At 34.2% G+C, this 24,051-nt stretch overlaps 1 non-coding gene across 3 annotated transcripts; it reads left to right on the top strand.

The window, feature by feature from the left end:
• The first annotated feature begins 13,376 nt into the window (after positions 1 to 13,376).
• Positions 13,377 to 17,145, top strand: LOC112750907 (uncharacterized). Of its 3 annotated transcripts, XR_011872341.1 has the most exons (5): positions 13,377 to 13,819; positions 14,833 to 14,917; positions 15,712 to 15,879; positions 16,730 to 16,782; positions 16,882 to 17,145. It is a non-coding gene; the product is annotated as an uncharacterized protein (transcript). The 3 variants fall into 3 exon arrangements; XR_011872343.1 differs by lacking the exon at positions 16,730 to 16,782 and having other exon boundaries at positions 13,411 to 13,819; XR_011872342.1 differs by lacking the exon at positions 16,882 to 17,145 and having other exon boundaries at positions 13,429 to 13,819; positions 16,424 to 16,843.
• The last annotated feature ends 6,906 nt before the right edge of the window (positions 17,146 to 24,051 follow it).

Genomic DNA, 24,051 nt, shown 5'->3' with positions numbered 1-24,051 from the left:
TGCATCTCATCATTTATAAATAGAAAATATGGAATTTGAGACAAGAACCTGATATGCATGTTTATCTCTAAATTCTAGCTTTTTAATCTTGCAATTGCATCTGAGGTATCTTTCTTATTCCGTTTTGCTTCTATCTTAAAAGTTTTTTAATACTGCTAGTGCTAAACCAGTTTTTTATTGTGCTTCTGATAATATGGTTGCAATTGCAGTTGCAAACAACAGTTTAAAATTAAATTCAAATCAATTAAACAACATAAATTAACTTGATAATGTATTCAATGTTAAAAAGTCTTTCATTTAGAATTGGGATCTTCAGTGTAATAAAAGGACAAAGATGTGAAAGTATAGTTTAAAAGCTAATCAAGTTAAAAATACTTAACTAAAAAATAAGATCAACATTGGAGAAATAATTCGATTGGTCCTGATAGCTAATTATATACTATTAAAGTTACAGGAAGATTTGGTGAACAAAATTTTAGAGCTTAGTTTATGTATATGCTTTAAATCTTTTTCGATGTGTATTTGTTTTATAGTTTGAATTTTGAGGTTTAAGACTAATGTAATTGAAGGTTGTAGAAGGCTTAGAGAAGGGGGTTGAATCTATAGCCTTCTTTTACTTTAATTGAAATAAGTCTTTGCTTACAATCTTTTACTTAGGATCTGTTTGAACTGTGCAGTGAAAATTTATGAGACAATTTGATTTTGTCTCATAAATTGCAGAGAGACAAAATAGTGCAGAGAAGAAGAAAATGGCACCAGCATGTATCTTAGTTCAGTTGCCTTGTGCAATGCAACCTACATCCAGTCTCCACCACAACAGTGGTGGAATTTCCACTATAGTTAAAGTATTACATACACCAATTCCACAGGATTGACACAATCCTTTTCCTCTAAAGTTCTAACCTAACTTGACTTAGCTTGGCTATGCTAATACCTAACTATTCACTCTTAGTGCTTACCCAACTAAAAAAGGGGTACCTCACTGGTACAAGATACAAGCCACAAGAAACAACCTAAAGAAATCTGAAATTACTCTAGGCTTTTCACTCAAGTGTATCACTCAGCCTTTTAACACTCATTGGCCTTTTCTTGATCTTTCTCTTATGCCTTTTTCCACTCAAGAAATCACAGAAAGATATATATTAAAAATAAAAATTACAATCTGTAAAACATGAAGGAGATTGATGCTTTAACAGCCTCTGTTGTTATACGATGAACGAACCAGATTTACTTAACTCTGGTTGAGTTTCTCATTCTGGCGGAATGCTACTTTAATTTAACTAGAAAGCACTGTCCAAGTTGATGAACTCTCCACAGAGAAAACTTCTTATAACAAAATCTCAAACCCTGGTTCTCTCTCCTTACCTTCAGACTGAAGTGATTTTCCTCTTTGTATGAGCTTTGTCTCAACACCTAGGACTTACTTCACAAGGTCAGTTTCTTGAACCTAGGGCTAGCTGAAGTCTTTCTTCTTCTTTCTTCCATCAGCCCCAAATATTAGGGATTTTGAAGTCTCAGACAAGTGATACAGCTTCCTTGAAAACAGATTTTCAATGGATTTGATAAATCTAAGCCCTCAGATTTATGCTTTGTCTCCAAAAAACAATTATAGCCATTGATTCACAACATAGGTAAACAGCCACCACTTTCTTTAGTTTTTCCAGAAATGGTATGTGTAGAAGAAGGTAGGTTTCAATCAAGCTATCAACATGCATATAAGTGGAAACAATCTACCTTTATCTTTTGATCAAGCTAGAGGAGCCCTTTGCTTTTGGCTTCATTTATTTGACATTTTCTTCAAGAAGCTTCTTCCTCTTTTCTTCATTGTATATTATCTGAAAGACAAAGTTTGCAATGAAAAACTCTCTTTTTCTTCTCTGTGTTATACCCAAAGGACATCTAGCATTCCAGCTATTGATTTCTTGCTTTTGAGAAACCACGTGGGTGATGTGAAAGAGAGAAGAGAGAAAAGATAGAATTTTGGTTTGATGGTGGTAGAAAAGTTCATAAGCAAATCGGACTTGAAATACTTAGTTAGTAACTAAGTTGAATGAATAGATATGGATGTGGACCACCACTTTTGGGTAGGGGTGTTCGCGGTGCGGTTTGGTTCAGTTATTTGAGAAAAAGTCATCCGATCCAATTTTATATTTATTTTTTGGTTCGGTTTGGTTCGGTTTTTTTATCAACACCAACCAAACCAAACCAAACCAATTAAAACTGGTTTGGTTCGGTTCGGTTTTTTCGGTTTTCTAAATAATTCAAAAAAAAGATGATCAGTAAAAAACCAAAGAAGAACAAACACCGGAGCAGAACTATCCATCCATACCCTAAAATCAAACACCGGAGCAGAACTCAAATCAAGAACAAATAATAAAAAACCAAAATAACAAATGATCAGTAATCACAACCAAAGAAGAAGTAATCAGATCCAAAATCCTAAACAAAACTCAAAACAGAACATGCCATCAAAATAAAAAAGTAATCAGATCCAAAACCCTAAACAAAACTCACAACCAAGAACAAATAACCAGTAATCAAAGCTAAAAAAGTAATCAAAGCTAAAAATCAAAGTAACAAATCAGAACGTATACAAGATCAGAATCCAAAAACAAAACAACAACAAATAGCCAGATCCAACAAATTTAGAACTGCGAATCAGAGATGCGAAGCGCAACTATGAAGACCACGACTCTGCGAACTGCAGAGAAGAAAACGACGGCGTGGAGGAGGACGCTAGGAGGAAGACGATGGGAGGAGATGCCGGCTTCTATACGTGGAGGAGACGCCGGCTTCCGTGTGTGGAGGAGATGCCGGCTTCTGTGCGTGGAGAAGACGGCGGCTTCTGTGCGTGGAGGAAGGGCGGCGCCGAGGAGAGGGAATCGCGATGAGGAAGGGAAGGAGAGAAAGGGCCGCGCCGAGAAGAGGGAAGCACGAGGAGGAAGGCCACCGCGAGGGTGCTGTCCGGCACGTCAGGGGCTTAGAGGACGACAGCGTGTGAGGGTGGGATGTGGAATTTTCTACGGTGTGGAAAAAGAGAGTGGAGAGTGGGGGAGAGGAGAGAGCTAGGGTTGAGTGGCGGCTGTATCTTCCTGGAAGGGGGTGGGGTTTGGTTTTTATATAGGATTTTTCAGTATAACCGGTTCGGTTCGGTTTGGTTAGGGCTTTTCAAATTAAAACTGAAAATCGAACCGAACCGCAAAAACTGCAAAATATCATTTTTTTCGGTTTTCGGTTTGTTCGGTTATCGGTTTTTTCGGCTCGGTTGGTCGATTTTGTTCGGATTGGATCGGTTTTGAACACCCCTACTTTTGGGCTTGGCTATCCTTGGGCCTATTTTCTTTTCCTCCTTATTATTGCTATATCCAAAACAATATAGATTCCCAGCTGAACAAGGCTTTCCTTTGTTTCAATTTGCATTAGGCTTGGTTGAGGATTTCATATACTTCAACATATTTGATTTCTTTGTTTCATTGGTTTGGGCTGCTGCATAATTATTTTGGGCCTACATCACTAAATGAAATAATTAAACCCAGTTAGATATTTAACTCAATAAATCAATGTTTGTCATCATCATTAAATTAATTGTATTTTTAACTCAACAGTCCCCCCTTGATGACAAACATTATATATGAGATAATAATCAAAGGAATTGAAATAGAAAAGATTTAGAGACTTCGCTTTGATGATACCAATTTAACTTGATGTGCTCCCCCTCTTTTTCATAAGGGTTGCTCCCCCGATTTGTTTTCTATTCATCCCAGTTGATTCCTTTGCATTATTTCCTTAGGCTTTGAGAGTTAGAGAGCCCACCGAAAATTCTTGTTTCTTTACTCTATTCCTTTGAGATGCTGCTTCTTTAGTTTTGGCCTGTAACACTAATCAAGACAATCAAAACTGATTGGGTGTTTAACCTAATAAATCAATGTTTGTCATCATCATTAAATTAATTGTATTTTTAACTCAACAATCTCTCCCTTAATGACAAACATTATATATGAGGTAATAATCAAAGGAATTGAAATAGAAAAGATTCAGAGACTTCCCTTTGATGATACCAATTTAACTTGATGTGCTCCCCTTCTTTTTCATAAGGGTTGCTCCCCCTTAATGTATGCTTATCGCTTAACCTGAGGATACAATCAATAATGGCAACTAAATAATCCAATGTATATACATGCTTATCTAGGATTCAGCAGCACAAGTATAAGCACACCAACAAAAAACATAAGTATCCATGAACTTCAAATGGCTTAAAGTCAAACAAGTTCAGTTCACAAACACAGTTCAATTCACAAACATAAGACTAATTATAAATAATATCCAATAATCCCAATAAGCCTTATGTAATCAAGCCTCATATATAATTTTTTTTCTCCTCCTTTTGTCATCAAAGTGAAAAAAATAAAACAAAAATAGAACCTGCAAAATAATGTGTTAGAGGCATGTAAAAGCTAGATGTTGTGTCTTGAAATACTAAGAAAAATTCAGGAGAAAAATGAAGATCATATTTCAACCAGAAACACCATAGTTATCAAATAAAGAGAAAGCTTACAATATGCAAAGACCAATTCTGGGTAAAAACTTATATGGACAAAAAAAATATCAGAAAACAAAAGGAACAACATGTGTTATAAGATTCAAACATGGTCTATGTCCATTTCTATATTACAAAATTCATATCATTCATTTCCTATCCAGCAAATGTCTCTTTGACCTGTGAAACAAAATTCTCAAACAAGACATTAGCACAATTAAAATAGAAGTTGTAGTTTTTCAAAAATTGAAATGATGATAATATGAAGTGTAAAAATTTAAGTACAGTAAAGACAAAAGTTTGAAAACAATTTTTCATTTTATGACAAAATCAGTGATGCCCACTTGAAATTAATTCAGAACTAAAAACCAGATGCAACGTTCCAAGATGAAAGCTCTTCCTCTGCCCAAAAAATATCTATTCCCAACCTGAAACAGCAAAGCCTCAAACAACACCTTAGCAAAGTTAAAACAATAAATCAGAACTAAGAATGCCTAAGCAAGTTCTTAATTTGTAAAATATGTCCTCAGCCAGAGGTTTGGTGAAAATATCAGCAAGTTGTTCCTCTAATTTAACAAATTGAATGCTAAAATTTTCATTTTGAACATGTTCTCTTATTGAGTAAAATCTCACTTCAGTATGTTTATTTCTTGAGTGCAAAACTGGATTTTTGGAAATATTTATAGCACTCATGTTGTCACACAACAAAGGAATATTTTCGGCATTCAATTTATAATCAGCAAATTGAGTTTTCAACCAAAGCAACTGAGAACAACAAGAGGCAGTGATGTATTCAGCTTTAGCAGTGGAAAGAGCCACTATGGACTGCTTTTTGCTCGACCAGACATTTAAGGATCTACCCAGAAAACAACAAATGCCAGATGTACTTCTTCTATAAATTCTGTCTCCAGCAAAGTTTGCATCACAATAACCAACTGTAGAAAATTTATCAGACCTAGGATACCATAACCTATAGTTAGATGTGCCATGTATATATCTAATGATCCTTTTAACTACTGAAAGATGTGATTCTTTTGGTTTTGATTGGAATCATGAACACATTCCAACACTTTGCACAATGTCAGGTCTAGAGAAAGTTAGGTACATAAGAGATCCAGTCATTCCTCTATACCTAGTCTCATCAACATTTTTCTCAGTTTCTCTCTTTTCTAATTTAGAGTTAGGGTGCATGGGAGTTCCCATGGGTTTGGCATTTTCCATACCAAATTTCTTAACTAGTTTCTTGGCATACTTTACTTGATGAATAAAAATACCATTTTCAGTTTGCTTAATTTGAAGCCCAAGGAAAAAATTAAGTTCACCCATCATACTCATGTCAAATTCACTTGTCATGAGTTTTTCAAATTCAGTACAAAGAGATTCATTGGCTGATTCAAAAATAATGTCATCAACATAAATTTGGACTAGAATAAAAGAATCATTAGAATTCTTAATAAATAGAGTGGTGTCTGTGGTTCCTCTTTGAAAACCATTTTTCAAAAGAAAAGAGCTAAGTCTCTCATACCAAGCTCTAAGAGCTTATCTTAAACCATGGAGAGCTTTTGATAGTTTGAAAACATGGTTAAGAAATTCCTTATTTTCAAAACCAGGTGGCTGTGCCACATACACTTCTCTATCTATCACATCATTCAAGAATGCACATTTCACATCCATTTGATACAATTTGAAATCATAAAAAGCAGCATAAGCTAGAAAAAGTCTTATGGCTTCCATTCGGGCAATAGGGACAAAGGATTTATCAAAGTCTATTTCCTCTTCTTAGTCATATCCTTGTGCCACCAATCTTGCTTTATTTCTAGCAATGCTTCCATCTTCACTTGTTCCAAGCCGGTCACTTTCTTTCCACTAGGCTTAAGAACTAATGTCCATACTTGGTTCTTTTCAAACTCATAAAACTCATCCTCCATTGCCTTTACCTAAGAGGGGTCATCAAGGGCTTCCTTGACGTTTTGAGGCTCCATTTGAGAGAGAAAAGCAATGTTTGTTTCTTTATTTCCTTTTCTAGTGGAGGAACGAGTTTTAACACCATGTGAGACATCCCCAATGACAAATTCCTCAGGATAATTCTTTAAGAATCTTCATTTACGAGGTCTAGTGGACTTGGAGGTAGATTCAGTAACTAAGGGATTCAAGGAACTGGTGGTTTCAGGATTTCTTCCAGATTCATGAGACAAAACAGAATTGTCTCTTGCTAAATCTACAGCAGCTGCAGTTTCTGATTCAATCGGCTTAGAATTCTCATTTTCATGATTTTGTGCCTTTTCATCATCCTTTTGAACTTGATTTCCTGCATCACAACCTTCCAAGATACTTTGAACCAAGTTAGTGTCACAAAATGTAACATGTATGGACTCCTCAATTATTCTAGCATCTTGATAATAAACTTTATATGCTTTACTATTTGTGGAGTATCCTACAAATAAACACTCATATGCCTTTGGATCAAATTTTTCCAAATTATCTTTGTTATTTAGAACAAAATATTTACATCTAAAGATATGCAAGTAGTTTAAATTTGGTGGGTAACCTTTTCAAAGTTCATAGAGAGTTTTCTTTAAAAATTTTCTTATGACGGGTCTATTCAAAATGTGGCAAGTAGTGTTAACCGCTTCAGCCCAAAGGAATTTTGGAACATTGCTCTCACAAAGCATAACTCTTGTCATTTCTTGAATGCTTCTATTTCTTCTTTCCATAAAATCATTTTGTTGCGGTGTTCTAGGTCAAGAGAAGTTGTGAGATATTCCAAATTCCTCACAAAAGGATTCAAATAATTGGTTTTCAAATTTAGTTCTATGATCACTTCTTATAGAAGAGATCTTTAAATCCTTTTCATTTTGAACCTTCTTGCTAAAAAATTCAAAGGCCGAAAAGGCTTCTTTTTTGTGTGCAAGAAATAAAACCCAACCAAACCTAGAGTAGTCATCCACAATTACTAAACCATCATGTTTAACACCTAAACTTTGAGTTCTTGTTGGACCAAATAAATTAATATGTAGCAATTCAAGTGGTCTTTTAGTAGAGACGTCTTCCTTTGATTTAAATGAACTCTTTGTTTATTTTCCCATTTGACACGCATCACAAATGATGTCTTTGTCAAATTTTATCAAAGGAAGGTTTCTTACTAATTCTTTCTTTACAAGCTTGTTTATTTGAAACATGCTAGCATGGCCTAATCTCTTGCGCCATAGCCACTTTTCAGATTCTTTAGAATGAAAACAAGCTACATTTTGATTCTTTAGTTCATCAAGGGTAAGTTCATACACATTATCACAACGCTTAGCAATAAACAACACATCATTGGTCTTTTCATTTATAACACAGCATTCCAATCTTTTAAAAATCACCAAATAACCCAAATCACACAACTGACTTATACTTAAAAGATTATGCCTCAAACCATTTACCAAAAAGACATCATCAATAAAAGTAAAATGATCATTACCTACTTTTCCAGCAGCCACAATTTTACCTTTTCCATCATCTCCAAAGGTCACAAAACCTCCATCATACTTGTTTAGTTTGATGAAGAAAGTTGACCTTCCAGTCATGTGCCTTGAGCATTCACTATCCAAGTACCATATATCCTTTTTGTTCTTGGATGCTAGGCAAATCTGCATTAAGACTTCAAGTAACTTTAGGTATCCAAATTAATTTGGATCCTTTGAAGTTAATCCACCTTGGTTGTCCAAGTGCATTGAAATCACATACAACATTGTAAATTTGGTTTCCTACCATTCTTTTTTCAATGAAACATTGTGAATGTGAGTGACCAAATTTCTTACAATTAAAACAATGATTTTCTTATGCATGTTGCTGAAATTGAGGTGAATTATGATGCTGAAAATGATTAAATGACTGAAATTTTTTGGTTTTTGGAAGAGGTGCATTTCTTTTGACAAAATGATTTTTGTTATGATTTTTCTTTTTTGCAGAAGTATTCCAACCAGAGTTTTTGAAAGTGTTTTGGCTTTTTGAAGATGAGGTTCTATAGTTAAAAGTTAGTTTTTTTAATGTAACCTCATTGGTCGTAACATAGCCTAGACCCGACTTGGTGGAAACAGTTTCGATTCTTGAAGACAAAGCATTTTCATCTGAAAAGGAACTTCCAGATTTCTCTTCATATATGGGAACATGTCCCAAAACAGATTTGTTCATGTTGGAGTCAGTTTTTGATGAAAAAGGCCAAAAAAATTGTAGGAGATCTATCAAAAATAGCATCATCATTTGTCATATATCCTAAACCAGATTTTTCATACAATGGTCTTTGACTTGCAAGTAATTTGTCCAAGTTACTAGAACTTTGAGCAAATCTTGCTAAGTCACCATTCAATCTTTTAATCATTTCATTTAATCTTTCATTTTTAGTAATAAGCTCTTGAGAAGGATCCATAATGTGATTTCCTTTTAATTTTTCAAGTTTAGATTTTAAAAATCTGTTTTCTTCAATAATATCCAAGGTACATTCAATTTTCTTCACCTTTTCTCTCAAAAAATAATTTTCAACTTTCAAAATTTCTTTTTCAGATTTACATTTACTATATTTTTCTAGCAGTTTTGTAGAATTTTTTGTGAGATCATCAATTATAATATGTAAATCATCTATAGACAAATCATAGTAATTTACCTCATCAAGTTGATCATCACCAGCCATGAAGCAGATATGTGCTTCGCATTTGGAGTCTTCTTCCTCATACGAGTCATTCTCAAGATCTTCCCAAGATGTCATGAGCACTCTCTTCTTTTCTTTCTTCCCTTTGTCCTCATTCTTGAGTTTTGGACAGTTGGATTTAAAATGTCCAGCTTCCTTGTAATGGTGACAGATCACTTTGCTCAAGTCCTTCTTGTACTCCTTTTCCTTTAAGCTTGAACCCTTGTACTTGTCTTTGTTCCTCATTAGCCTTCTTAGTCTCCTAGCAAAAAACACAAGTTCATCATCTGAAAAACCATCACTAGACTCACTCTCTTTTGATTCTATTTTTGACTTAAGAGCTATTCCTTTTTTCTTTGAGTCTGGGTTTGTGTGTGTGGTTTCATAGGCAAGGAGTTTTCCTCTCAGCTCATCATAGGTTATGGGACTTAGGTTATTACTCTCGACTAGGACAGTGGCAATTGTTTCCCACTCCTTTGTGAGGCTTCTGAGGAGTTTTCTCACTAGGATTTGTTCTGAGTAGGTTGTACCCATAGTATCAAGGTTGTTGATTATGATTGAGAATCTCTCAAACACTTCATCAATGCTTTTTCCATCCTTCATATTAAACATCTCGTACTCTTTTCGCAGCATATCAATCCTCGTTTCTTTGACCCGTTTAGTGCCTTTGTGTGTAACTTGGAGTTTCTCCCAAATTTCTTTGGTTGTCTTGCATCTAGACACCTTTCGGTACTCTTCAAAGCTGATAGCACATTGAAGAAGGTTGATGGCTTTAGCATTCAGCCCCACTTTCTTCTTGTCGTCGTCATTCCATTCAATTTCTTCTTTTGGAGTCACCACTTCATCAGCACTTGTCTTTGTTGTAATCTTGGGGCCGCTCACAACAATCTTTTATGTGTTGTAATCAATGGATTGGATGAAGATCCGCATCCTCTCTTTCCAGTAGGCATAGTTCTTCCCGTTGAAGAAGGGAGACCTGTTGTTTGACTGGCCTTCTGTTAGAGTGTAGGCAACTGTGGTTGTGCCCAAGTTGTTCGCCATTGGACCTTTGCTCCATGCTGTGAAGCTTGATTCTTGAGACATTGGCTCTGATGAAGGTTGTAGAAGGCTTAGAGAAGGGGATTGAATCTATGGCCTTCTTTTACTTTAATAGAAATAAGCCTTTGCTTACAATCTTTTACTTAGGATCTGTTTGAACTGTGCAGCAAAAACTTTATGAGATAATTTGGTTTTGTCTCATAAATTGCAGAGAGACAAAACAGTGCAGAGAAGAAGAAAATGGCACCAGCATGTATCCTGGTTCAGTTGCCTTGTGCAATGCAACTTACATCAAGTCTTCACCACAACAGGGGTGAAATTTCCACTATAGTTAAAGTATTACATACACCAATTCCACAAGATTGACACAATCCTTTTCCTCTCAAGTTCTAATCTAACTTAACTTAGCTTAGCTCTGCTAATACCTAACTCTTCACTCTTAGTGCTTACCCAACTAAGAAAGGGGTACCTCAATGGTACAAGATACAAGACACAAGAAACAACCTAAAGAAATCTGAAATCACTCTAGGCTTTTCACTCAACTGTATCACTCAGCCTTTTAACACTCATTGGCTTTTTCTTGATCTTTCTCTTATGCCTTTTTTCACTCAAGAAATTACAAAAAGATATACATTAAAAACAAAAATTACAATCTGTAAAATATGAAGGAGATTGATGCTTCAACAACCTCTGTTGCTATACGATAAACCAGATTTACTTGACTCTGGTTGAGTTCCTCATTCTGGCGGAATGCTTCTTTAACTAGAAAGCACTGTCCAAGTTGATGAACTCTCCACAGAGAAAACTTCTCAGAACAAAATCTCAAATCCTGGTTCTCTCTCCTTACCTTCAGACTGAAGTGATTTTCCTATTTGTATGAGCTCTGGCTCAACATCTAGGGCTTACTTCACAAGGTCAGTTTCTTGAACCTATGGCTAGCTGAAGTCTTTCTTCTTCTTTCTTCTATCAGCCCCAAAAATCAGGGATTTTGAAGTCACAGACAAGTGATACAACTTCCTTGAAAATAGATTTTCAATAGATTTGATAAATCCAAGCCCTTAGATTTGTTTTGCCTCCAAGAAATAATTGTAGCCATTGATTCACAACATAGGTAAACAGCCACCACTTTCTTCAATTTTTCCCGAAATGGTATGTGTAGAAGGTAGGTTTCAATCAAGCTATGAACATGCATATAAGTGGAAACAATCTACCTTTATCTTCTGATCAAGCTAGAAGAGCCCTTTGCTTTTGCCTTCATTTATTTGACATTTTCTTCAAGAAGCTTCTTCCTCTTTTTTTCATTGTGTATCATCTGAAAGACAAAGCTTGCAATGAAGAACTCTCTTTTTCTTCTCTGTGTTATACCCAAAAGACATCTAGCATTCCAACTGTTGATTTCTTGCTTTTGAGAAACCACGTGGGTGATGTGAAAGAGATAAGAGAAAAAAGATAAAATTTTGGTTCAATGGTGGTGGAAAGATTCAGAAGCAATTGGGACTTGAAATACTTAGTTAGTAACTAAGTTGAATGAATAGATATGGATGTGGACCACCACTTTTGGGCTTGGCTATTCTTGGGCCTATTTTCTTTTTCTCTTTATTGCTATATCCAAAACAATATAGATTGTCAGCTCAACAAGGCTTTCCTTTGTTTCAATTTGCATTAGGCTTGGTTGAGGATTTCATATACTTCAGCATATTTGATTTCTTTGTTTCGTTGGTTTGGGCTGCTACATAATTATTTTGGGCCTACATCACTAAATGAAATAATTAAACCCAGTTAGATATTTAACCCAATAAATCAATGTTTATAATCATTATTAAATTAATTGTATAATATACAGTAAATACGGAGGATAACAACAGTTAATTGGCAGCTGTTTATCAACTCGCCACAATTTAGCACGATAGCAGTGGTTATGGTAGCAGTTTGAACTTCTGCTACAAAAGGAACTAAGATAGTGGCGGTTAGCTTTCTTACTGCTGCAAATCAAACCAAGAAGAGAGCCAACGGCCTTAAGTGCCCCGTCACTCACTCGACCAGATGTCCAAAGTTCTAAATCACTCCCCCTTCTCCAGCCCTAGCTAGGGCTGACAATGGGTAGGGTAGGGTAGGGTTTGGACTTACCCTTACCCTACCTGCGAGTTAAAAACTTTCTTAAAATTCTACCATACCCTATCCGCGAGTTGAGAATCTCTCAACCCTAACCCTACCCGCATCCTAAAGTTCTAAACCCTACCCTACCCGATCCTACCCGCAGAAAAATAAAAATTTTTTAAGTAAATATAAAATTCAACCATTCTAAATTTCATACATATTAATAAAATAGAAAATAAAAAACTAAGTTTAAGTTAAAATTAAAAACAATAAAATTAGGGATGTTCGCGGATCGGATCGGATATGGCCGAAAATTCGATCCGATCCGCACAATTTCCATCGGATCGGATATGATATCCGCACTTTTTAGTGTCGGATCCGATCCGATCCGATTGGATCGGATATCGGATATATCCGCATAATTAAACATTCTATTTTTAATTATATTTCTATGTAAAAAAATTCGATAAAAATATTTCTGTCATACTTTTAAACTTATTTATTCCTAAAATATTTTTAATCAAACTCTCTAAATAACAAAAATAAAATAATACAATATAGGAATAATAATTACTAACTAAAACATACAAATAAGTAAATATAATACCAAACATATATATTTATTTATTTTTTAATTATTATAGTGCGGATCTGCAGATCCGCGGATCGGATATGCGGATGTAGAGCAGATATCCGCGATCCGATCCGATCAATTTACGGATCGGATCGTATCCGCAATTTTCGGATGGCATGCGGATATTTACCGCGAATCTGCGGATACGATCCGATCCATGGACATCCCTAAATAAAATCTTAAAAAAATTCAACATAAAATTACAAATAATATAATCATCAATTAGCTTAATGGTTATTTCAAGTTTTTATAAGAGAAAGATTATGAATTCAATAATCACTTTTTTCACTACATACATAACTTTTACATATATATTATATAATATATTAGGAGTGTGGGTAAGGTAGGATAGAGTACGGTATACCCTAAACCCGTGCCCTATCCTACCCACAAGCAAATTCGCACTTTATCCTAGACGATCCTACCGAATGGGTTAGTCCCCGTTGGATACCTGCGCGTAGGGTATATATTGTCAGCCCTAACCCTAGCCTAGCTTCTCTTCGACCACCCACGCAGCGCCACCATCGATCATCACCCCCCCCTCTCCGTCAGAACCACAGAACCACCACGAACAACCACCGCGAAAACCTTTTCTCTCTTTCTTTTCCCCTATCTCCTGCCTTCTCTGTCTCACCACCGGCTACCATCCAGTGCCGCCGCGACCATCTTCTTCCCCTCCTCACAACCTCGCACTGTGGCTCTCTAGCTCGCCCCTGCCTTCCTCATTCCTAGTCGCAGAATCAGAACAGAGCCACTCTAGTTCCAGCGAGTTCAGACGCAGCAGCGGCTAGTCACTGCCACTGCATCCCTTTCTCCTGAGTTCTTGCTCTGTCCTTCGACTCAGGTTCTCAGATCACATTTTCTTCTTTGTTTTAGTTAATTTAGGATTAGTTATATGTTGATTCTAGTGTTAATTTGATTTGGTTAGCATCGTTTGCTGCTGTTAGTTGAGTTTAGGTTAGAATTAGGATTTTCTTATTAGAATTAGTGTTAGTTTATACATAGTTAAACATGCTGTTAAGAGCTTCTTGAGTTTGAATTTCAATTTGTTTGGATTGATTGACTGATACTTTGCTGAGTCACTGCGAATGCTGCTGATTTTTCATGTCATGGTGCTGAATTTTGAATTGGTGTTGCAAAGAATGCTTGTTAGTGCTATTTTGTAGTGTTTATGCTTTTGCATGCCAAGTGTTTTGAATATAGTTCACAATATTGATCGGAACAATATTCAAAACACTTGGAAGTCTGTAGCAATGTAGGCAAGTGTATCGGGGAAGAATTTTGTTTTTCCTCCATAGAACCATCATGTTATTAGAAAAATGTGTCTGCATTTGGAAAATCTGCCAGGAGTTCTTTGAGCAAAATATTGTTTTTAAGACTAAGCCATTTGAATGCATGCGGCATGCCTGTATATATTGAATAGAAGTTGAATTTAGTCAAAGATGTGAAGAAAAAGATTTAATTTCTGTTTCCAAGATTTAGTCGTATTTAGGCTTGGGGATATGGCAGTGGGTAATTAAGTTCTTATGACTACAATCTTTATAATTGCTTGGTAGTTCACTCTTTTGAGTTAATTTTTAAACTCAGTAATTTTTCACTTAAATCTCTAGTTTATATATGGTTTTTCTTTTGGCCCACCATGGACATGAAAGGTTTGTATTAATATTTCTCCTAAATTGTATAGGGATTTCATCCTCAGTATCTACTAAAATTGTAAGAGATTGTTATTTTTTAGTGAAATAAAATCTTACTCTCAAATTAAACTAAATTCTTTTGACATAAAAATACAGTTTTTCTGGATATCCATGTTTTATTTAAACTGTTGAAAGTTATATAACTTTAATTTGAATGATGCAGACAATGCTTGCAAAGGCTGTTGCAACAGAGTGCCAGACTACATTTTTAAATATTTCAGCATCATCTGTTGTGTGCAAATGGCGAGGCATGTTACTCATAACTCTTTCCCCCTTTTTTCCAAAGTTCATATTTTTCTTTTGTATTGTAGTTTATGTATAATACTTATAAGTCTGCAGTGTTCATTTTCTCAAGAAGTGATTTAAATATCTTGGTTGCAAAGAATAACACTGCAATTCTGTTTCCCCGAACAAGAAGATAGACTAATCTTTTCTACAAGGTGATACAACTAACTATTGTTGATGAAATAGTATGATGCAACAAGTGGCCTGGATCTTGTTAATTAATCTCATATCCTATTTGGTTCAGAAAAGACATGGTACTGTTGTCATCCTCTGTTACTTAGCCAAATATGTACACACAGGCACTCACATCATATATTATATTCAGAGTGCCAGGAGCTCAAAATGGCCACTTGGTATATTAGGGATGATTTGGATTGAAAGAAAGAGTGTGTATATATTTGTTATGAGCTTTGCAATGTCCTCCAAATAATCCTTCTAAAACAAGCAAAGTGTTTTTTTTAAACATACTTTTTTTTTAAGTTACTAAATACATTTTCAGAGCATTCAAATATTTTTCCTTGTTTGACAATTATGAAGACTGTTAGGAGAATTCCTTAGGAGGATATAGAATTATTCTTGTATTTTAGATGACATTGCTTCATTTGAATGCCTAGATTCCTCCTTCGTTTGGATTAAATTGCCTCTATCTTGTAAGGAAGAGAAAGATCTTTCAAATTGCTCCTTGTTCTTCTCTGTTTAGTTTATAAATAGTGGGCAACTGGGCATGCACATTTACAAAATTTATTTTAGATTGCAGGTGATTCTGAGAAGTTGATAAATGTGTTATTTGAGCTTGCAAGACGCCATGCCCCCTCAACCATATTTCTTGATGAAATTGATGCAATCATTACTCATTAGTCAACGCGGTGAAGCACGCAGCGAACATGAAGCAAGTAGACGGCTAAGAACTGAACTGCTCATACAGGTGATGCTTTATTCTTAAACTCAATATAATTTCATAATCACTAGCTTAATGATAATAACATAATTAGTATTGAAAACACTTTATATGTTAGCTGTCCTTGGATAAAATCAACTATGATAGAATTCAAAGTTCTCGCATATATTGGACTTGTGCCTGCTGTTTTTGCAATGGCTACAAGCTTGAGGATGTACACAGCTTGTCAGCATCTTCAAGCTCAGAGAATATATATATATATATATATATATACATATATAGTATAAAATAAGATAAGAAGCTAAGCTATAGCTAGTATTAGTTTAGATTTTTACAATCTTCCAAACATTTTTTTTATGACAAGCTAAGTGATGAGGACTGTGGTTAATGCCCCACTTTCTCATGTAGTTTTGAAGTTTTATATCAAATCTATCTAATAGAACTACCAACTTTGTAAGTGGAAGGAAAAAAATAAAAAGAAAATGGCTTGGTTTGTGGCTGAGAGCACATAATAAAAAAAAATTCAATATTGTCAGCTTTCAATTTAGAATCATTTCCTTGTCTGCCGCAGGGATTTTCTTCAAGAAGAAGCATTAATTCATTCATTCGCAGCTATTGGTCGTTATATATAATTTATAACTTATAAGCATATTAAATTGAATAAGAATGCATGCATAGTTAGGAGAAAAGCTTAGTTGGCACGTCTGACATACATGATACATACATGTTATTATATATATGATTTAATCTAAATAAAGTGCCAATTAATACCAATTCTCTGGCTTTTCTTACCATAGGTAATCTAATTACTGTTGTAGCTAATGCTTTGCTGCTTAGTCATTGTAGTTTTTAAACCTGTATTTGATTTGTCATTCAGTTATTATGCTATTCATGCTGCTGAACTCTCCTCAGATGACACATTATTTTATTGTAAGTAAGAATTTAGCTATTGTGGGTAATCAAAAGGTTTCTGTAGCATTTTGATTTGGTATCGATTAGTATCATAACTATGTGTAAGTATGCTTGAAGTTACGGCTTGCATTGTGCTTGCTGTTTTTGCAATGGCTACAAGCCTCAGGATGTACACAGCTTGTCAGCATCTTCAAGCTCAGGCCAGGGCTCATGCAGCAGCAACAACTGGATTGCGTAGCCATACCGAATTATGGCTTCATGTGCCACCATCCATAGAGTTTGTTCTATATGAATTTTCCAAATATATGAAGAGATTACAAGCATAAAGGATTTTTCTATACACACTAAGTTTAATGGTAATAATTATACTTGATTCTTAAAGTTGAACTATACGCTATGAGTTCTTATTTTTTTATGTAGATTTCTTATGAAGAGAGAAGAATAGTAGTTGATTTTGATTTTATTTTTTTCTTTTTGTTTTACCATTTTATTTTTTCGCCTTTGTTTTACCATTTTTGTATTGCAAGAGCATTCAGGGGATATTATACACTTTTTTGTATTGTTCAATATTTTTTGAGTAAATAATTTATAAATAAGTATTTTTTAATATTTATATTTTCAATAAAACTTGAATATTTATATTTTCAATAAAACTTTTCACTAATAACAAGCTTATCACATACCCTTAAAAATTAGGACACATGTTAACTAACCCATAATTTATTTTAGATAAGGAGACTAAATATATAATAACCTAAGTTTATTATGTTAATAAAGTCATATATTATTAAATTTAAAAATATTGTTTGAAAAATATTAAAATAATTTTGGTGGTTATCTTTATTATTTTCAAATAATATTTATATTTATTAAGTTTTAGGGTATTTCTATTAGTATCGTAAAAATTGTTGTCTTTTAAAATTTGTATTATTAATTAAGATTTTGATTATTATCCGAGTTGATAAACTAAATTAGTTAAACATTTTGTATAAGGATATTCTATTTTCACAAGCCTAATAAAAATAAAATTTCTACAATCTCTATATATTATAATAATTAAACAGTGAATATAAAAAATAAAATTGCCTTTAACAACAAAATCTATGTTTGTAATTATTTTTTTTTTAATTATTATTAGTTAGTGGTATTGTTCATATTGTTATCGATTGATATTGTGAAAAAAAAAAAGACATCAAAATTATACATATAATTTCTATACACAAATGGGCATTTCAATTTGATATTATGAAATGTAAATATTAAAAAAAATGAACTTATTTATGGAAATAGAGTATGTGATCCAATGCCTCAGCGCTTGGACTAGTAAAATAATAAAAGTTGAAACAAATCAAACAATTAAACAAATAACCTCGAACAAGCTTGATACTACCCTCACTCTCTCAGGTGGAAAGCACTCTTCCTTTTTACCCTACTCTCCTTCATTGCAAGAATGTTATCATTGTTCTCATTCTCACCAATAATGTTAAGGTGTGCTCTTCAAATCCCAAATTCTGTTTCCCACTCTGCTCTCCGTCTTTGCTTCCCTTCAACTTCATCCCTACACTCTCACTCTCAGCCCCAATCGCTTGATGAAGCTGTTGATTCCTTCACTCGCATGCTCTCTATGCGTCGTACTCCTCCCATCATCCAATTTAACAAGATTTTGGGATCCCTTTCCAAGACGAACCATTTCCACGCCGCCGTTTCCCTTTTTCAGCAATTGCAAATCAGGGGAATCGCGCCCAGCGTAGTTACTTTGAGCATCGTAATTAATTGTTGTTGCGGCATGGGTCGTATGACGCTTGCTTTCTCTGTATTGGCCAAGATTTTCAGAATGGATTATCAACCTGATACGGTAACATTGAATACACTCGTTAAAGGCCTCTTTCTCTGTGGCAGTGTTGAAAAAGCAGTGCGCTTTCATGACAGAGTGCTGGCTCATGGATTTCACTTTAATCAAGTCACTTATGGGACCTTGATCAATGGCCTCTGTAAGACCGGACACACATCAGCTGCTATTCAAGTGTTGAGAAACATCCCACGGTATGGCATTGCTCCTGATGTCTTCATGTACAGCGCAATTATTGATAGCCTCTGCAAGGATACACTTGTAAGTCAGGCTTTTCATTTATTCTCTGAAATGCTTGCTAAGGGAATTTCTCCCGATGTTATCACATACAGTTCTCTCATTTTCGGATTGTGTCTTGAAGGTCAATATAAGGAAGCCATTGATTTGTTAAGTGATATGGTGCTTAGAAACATTACTCCAGATGTTCGTACCTATAGTATTTTGATCGATGGGCTATGCAAGGAAGGAAAGATCAAAGATGCTAAGAGTGTATTGGCTGTAATGGCAAAACATGGTGTGAAACCAGATGTGGTTACTTATACCAGCTTAATGGATGGATATTGTTTGGTGAATCAGGTAAATAAGGCAAAATATATATTCAACACAATGGCCCAAAGTAGAGTGTCACCCAATGTTCAAAGTTACAATACCATGATTAATGGCTTGTGCAAAAGTAAAAGGGTCGATGAAGCCTTGAATCTCTTTGAAGAAATGCGTCGTAAGTACTTGGTTCCAAACACAGTAACTTACAACACTCTTATTGATGGCTTGAGCAAATCGAAGAGAATCTCTTGTGCTTTAGAGCTTCTTGTCGAGATGCATGAAAGAGGTCAACCCACAGATGTAGTCACTTACAATTCCTTGTTGGATGGGATGTTCAATATCAAACAAGTTGACAAGGCACTTATGTTATTCAAGCAAATGAAAGAGAGTGGCATTGATCCAGATATATGCACGTTCAATATACTTATTGATGGCCTATGCAAAGGTGGAAGACTTACAGATGCAACAGCGATTTTTCAAGATCTTTCCGTTAAAGACTATCCTCCAAATGTGAGGACATACAATATTATGATCAATGGGCTCTGCAAAGAGGGCTTGTTTGAAGAAGCATTGGCACTCTTGTCAAAAATGGAAGGCAATGGTTGCTTACCAGATGCTGTGACTTTTGAAACTATTATTGGTGCTTTGTTTGAAAAAGATGAGAATGACATGGCAGAGAAACTTCTTCGGGAAATGGTTGCTAGAGGCTTATTGAATTGATAAAAAAAAAGGTAATATACATGAATTCAAATTGAAATTACATCTCATTGTTGCTGAATATGTATCATAGTTCTGTGAATTCTGTGTCTGTTGGGTCAGAGGACTTTGGCAATGCCATAACATCAATTAATTTTGCACTTTCGATTTTTGCAATTGCTATTATCCTTTTTAATTCCATTATTTTATTGATTCTTTAGATGATATTCCTAGATATAGCTTATAGATTTAGTGTTTAAGATCTCTTTATTGCAATGGAGTGTTCTTTACTGTTATTCTATGAGATCATATATTTATCACGCTACAAACTAAGCAAAACTAAAAAGATTGAATATTTTGTTTTGTTGTTTGTTCTCTGCTATTCTGTTGTGCAAGTTATTTTTCCGTATCTTTGTAGGTACTGTATATATATATATATATATAGATATATATATATATCAAAATAATTCCTATCACTGTTTTTATCATAAGCAACCATGAGCTATTGTTTATTTGATTAAATCCTCCGGGAATTGTTGTAAAAGGAAATTTAAGTAGGTATTAAGTATTTATTCTTAGGCTATATAGTTTTCACTTCCATCTTAAAAAGAAACCCACCTTCTCGAATGCATGTCCCCTCTTTTCATCAACCTAAGCAACATTGAGTCAAGGTTAATATGGTTCAGTTATCTCAAAATTTGTGGCCATTTTCTTAATTAATACTACTCAATTGTATTGCTTGGAAATTGCTTCTGCTGAAAATATGTACATTATGAAATACTTTTTCGGAGAATGTTTTTCTGTTAATTCTTAGATAAATTACCTCATTATTTCTTGTTTAGACAATACTCCAGTGTCTCTTAAGTCTCTGTTTATTAGCATTTTAAACGAAGTTACTGGCTTGGAGTTTTGTTATGTGGTGTTGTGATGGGGGTGTTAAAAGTGAAACAATATAGAATTCTTTGGAATTGCAGTTGATTTTATTTAGTGAATTTCTTTGCATAATTGTTGTATTTATTTACTTTCAATCAGATGGGTAAATACCAATCCACCGTGTTATATGTATAAATTTAATTGGCTTTATATTAATCCAAACTATGTTGAAGCTCTCTAGTGTGAATTTTCCTTTATACTTTGATTTCGGAATCAATTGCGAGACACTAGAATTCTTCAGAATCATACTCACTGGATTTTAAACTTCAAAAATCACTTTTTTCATGAAACCCAAACAAAAATCACTTCATCTCAAACGGATAAAATATTGATGTTGCTATAAACTTTGCAAAGTCAATCTTTGCATTATAATTAGGTTCTTCATTTATATACTTCCATGCTAACTTGTGTGGTTCGTGCTGCGTAAAACAGTTTTAGACTTAAGCAAACAGTACTCCAAATAAACATTTATTACTGCAAAGGGCATAATTTTGCTGTATGGTAAGAGTATATGAATATACAATGTGTTTCGGATATTGCATGTTCATCAACAAGAAGATGGCTCTGTCATCAAGAGTTGTTTCAGACTCTACAGAAAGGGAAAATTTTAATATAGTTAACCAATTCTTTGTTCATTTTCACTGATATACAAAATGGGAGCACAAGTTGAATAGTATTATTTATTTATTTATTTATTTTTTCAGTTTTCGTTATGCAATCTGCAATGGAGTTCTTTTCAGGTTCTACCATTTGTAGGCACAGGTAATTTAACTTTTATGTCATTGAGAAGTTGTGGTTCTACCTTGGAGCAGAAGAAAAAATTGAAATGGAAGACAATGGTTGCTCTCCGGATACTGTAATTTAAACAAATATTCGTGCTCTGTTGAAAAAAGGTTGAAAATGATCAAGTGCTGAAATATCTTCATGAAATGATTATTAGAGGCTTATTGAAAAGACAATAGGAGAAATAAATCAATTAAAATTAATAAACTTTTCGTTGTCAAAATTTGTACAGTACTTGGTAAATTTTATATCTATTGTGTTGGAGGATTTGGGAAATGCCATGAACTCACTATCACCTTGATTTTGGTTATTTCTATGTTTTTGAATTAATTTTGAACTTGTGTTATTGGCTCATTTTTGAGTCTGTTACCATGGCTATCATGCATTCTGTTTCGGCGGATATTCATAGTTGTAACTGTGCTTAAGATTTCTTGATAGTAATTAAGAGCTCATGATTGGTCTGATGAGCAACTATGCTTTATTTGACTAAATCTTCCTAGAATTCTTCTAAAAGATATGCTGTGGCAATATTAATGACATAGATATATGATTTTCACTGCCGTCTTTAAAACAAATACATCTACTAAATGCATGACCCCACTTTTTTTGGTTGACAATTTCAACATTTTGTTATTTTTCAAAATCTGATCACAGCTGAAGAAACCTGTATACAAAGTATGTGATTACACTTGATTTTTCAAGAAAAAAAAAGGGGCTGTGCAAGAAGGAATTTCTAGGAATTTGTCTACTATGGTTCAAATATGAATTATCTTAAAGCCTTTGTTCATTTTCATAATTAATATTACTCAGCTGTAATTCTTAGAAATCAATTGAAAATATGTACATTATGTTGATTTTCATAATTAATCTTACTTGTAATTAATGTTTTCTTAAAACCTTTGTTCATTTTCATAATTAATGTTACTCAGCAGTTAATGCTTGGTTGAATTATTTCATTATTTCTCATTGAAAAATCCTATATAGGGATTATTATATTGTTCTTGTTTAAAATCATGTTGAAAATCTTTTATTATTAAAACATGGTTCGGAGTTTTGTTGTCTGTTATTAGCTACACCTGTCACAAAAGATTTGGGGATTCTAAGTCCAAGTACAATTGTTTCTACACCTGTTTCTTTGGGTTTTCTAAATCTTCTTTGCAGTGATGATTGGGGTTAGAATAAAGAATTAAAAGTGAAACAATGTTGTACAGTTTGAAATTGCATTTCTTCTTGAAGAATATCTTTGAATATCAAAAGTTGAACTCTGCTTAAGTGCTGATTAACTTATTTCATGAAACTGATATTGACCTTGCATTGGTGGTTGAATATTTTGGATTCTTGACATTTTCATCTTTGTTCCATGGTTACTGATTGCTAGGTGCATGCAAGCATGTTAAGTTGCAGCATGGCAAAGACAACATTGAAGTTCTCTAGTATGAATTTTCCTTTATACTTGGATTTCAGCTTGTCCATTTGAAATAATTGCGAGACAGTTGATTTAATATTTTCTCAGCATATTTGATTTCTAGTTGAACCCACCATTGGATGATTGGATGTTAAGCTTCAAAATCAGTTTTGGATGGAAGTGAATAATAGCTACTTTCACAAAAATCACTCTTCAGACTGCACTAATAAACATAAAATGAATTGATCTCAAACAAGATAGAATATGGTTGATAGCATGCTGAATGCTACCTGCAGATATGGTTTAATTTTTTTTTTTCACCCTTTCTTTTTTCTTTTGAATAGGTATGTGATTTTGGCTTATCAAGAATGAAGCACAGTACATTCCTTTCTTCCAGAGCAACTGCAGGAACAGTAAGCTGTCATAATCCTCATTTCTAAGCTCAAATACTGTGTCATACCCTCTGCCTTCCGAATTATTCGTTCTTTCATGTTCTTGCTCTACATTTTGCTGCATATTTTTTTCCATTGTGCTTTATATTCTTTTGAAGATATATAAACATACACAAATGGAGGCATTTGCTATTATCTTTTAACAAAAAATTTGGAAAACCAGGAGCTTCTTGCCGTTTAAAATTCATTATGTTTGGGATGTTATATTAATTCTTTTGTGATGATGAATACCTATCTTTAGCCTCGGCTTTTGTTATGTTCAATTTATAATACAATTACTAGTTCTATAGGCCAAGAAAATGTCGATTAAATAAGGTTTGGGAGAATGAGAGAAGGAGGAAAACACAGAGTGAGAAAGAAAAGAAAATTCAGAGAGAAAGATAAGACATTTATGATCTGCATTACTAGTGAGCTTATCACTAATCTGTGCTTATGTATAGAGAAGAGTAGCTTGCTGTGCAAGATAGTACAAAAGGTACAACAGTCCGTTCATTCTTAAGTTAGTTATGAAAGCTGTAACTAACAGCTGTCCTATCGTAGCTGGCACTGTTCTCACAGCCAACAGTTCTTTCATAACTAACTTGTAACTCTTCTCTAGACTTTACCAATTCACTCTACTACGATGA

The sequence above is a fragment of the Arachis hypogaea genome, chromosome 15 (genome assembly GCF_003086295.3).
Source record: "Arachis hypogaea cultivar Tifrunner chromosome 15, arahy.Tifrunner.gnm2.J5K5, whole genome shotgun sequence".
In the NCBI taxonomy this organism is placed as follows: Eukaryota; Viridiplantae; Streptophyta; class Magnoliopsida; order Fabales; family Fabaceae; genus Arachis; species Arachis hypogaea.
The sequence above is the reverse complement of the archived record's forward strand: the minus strand, read 5'-3'. Positions and strand labels throughout refer to the sequence as shown.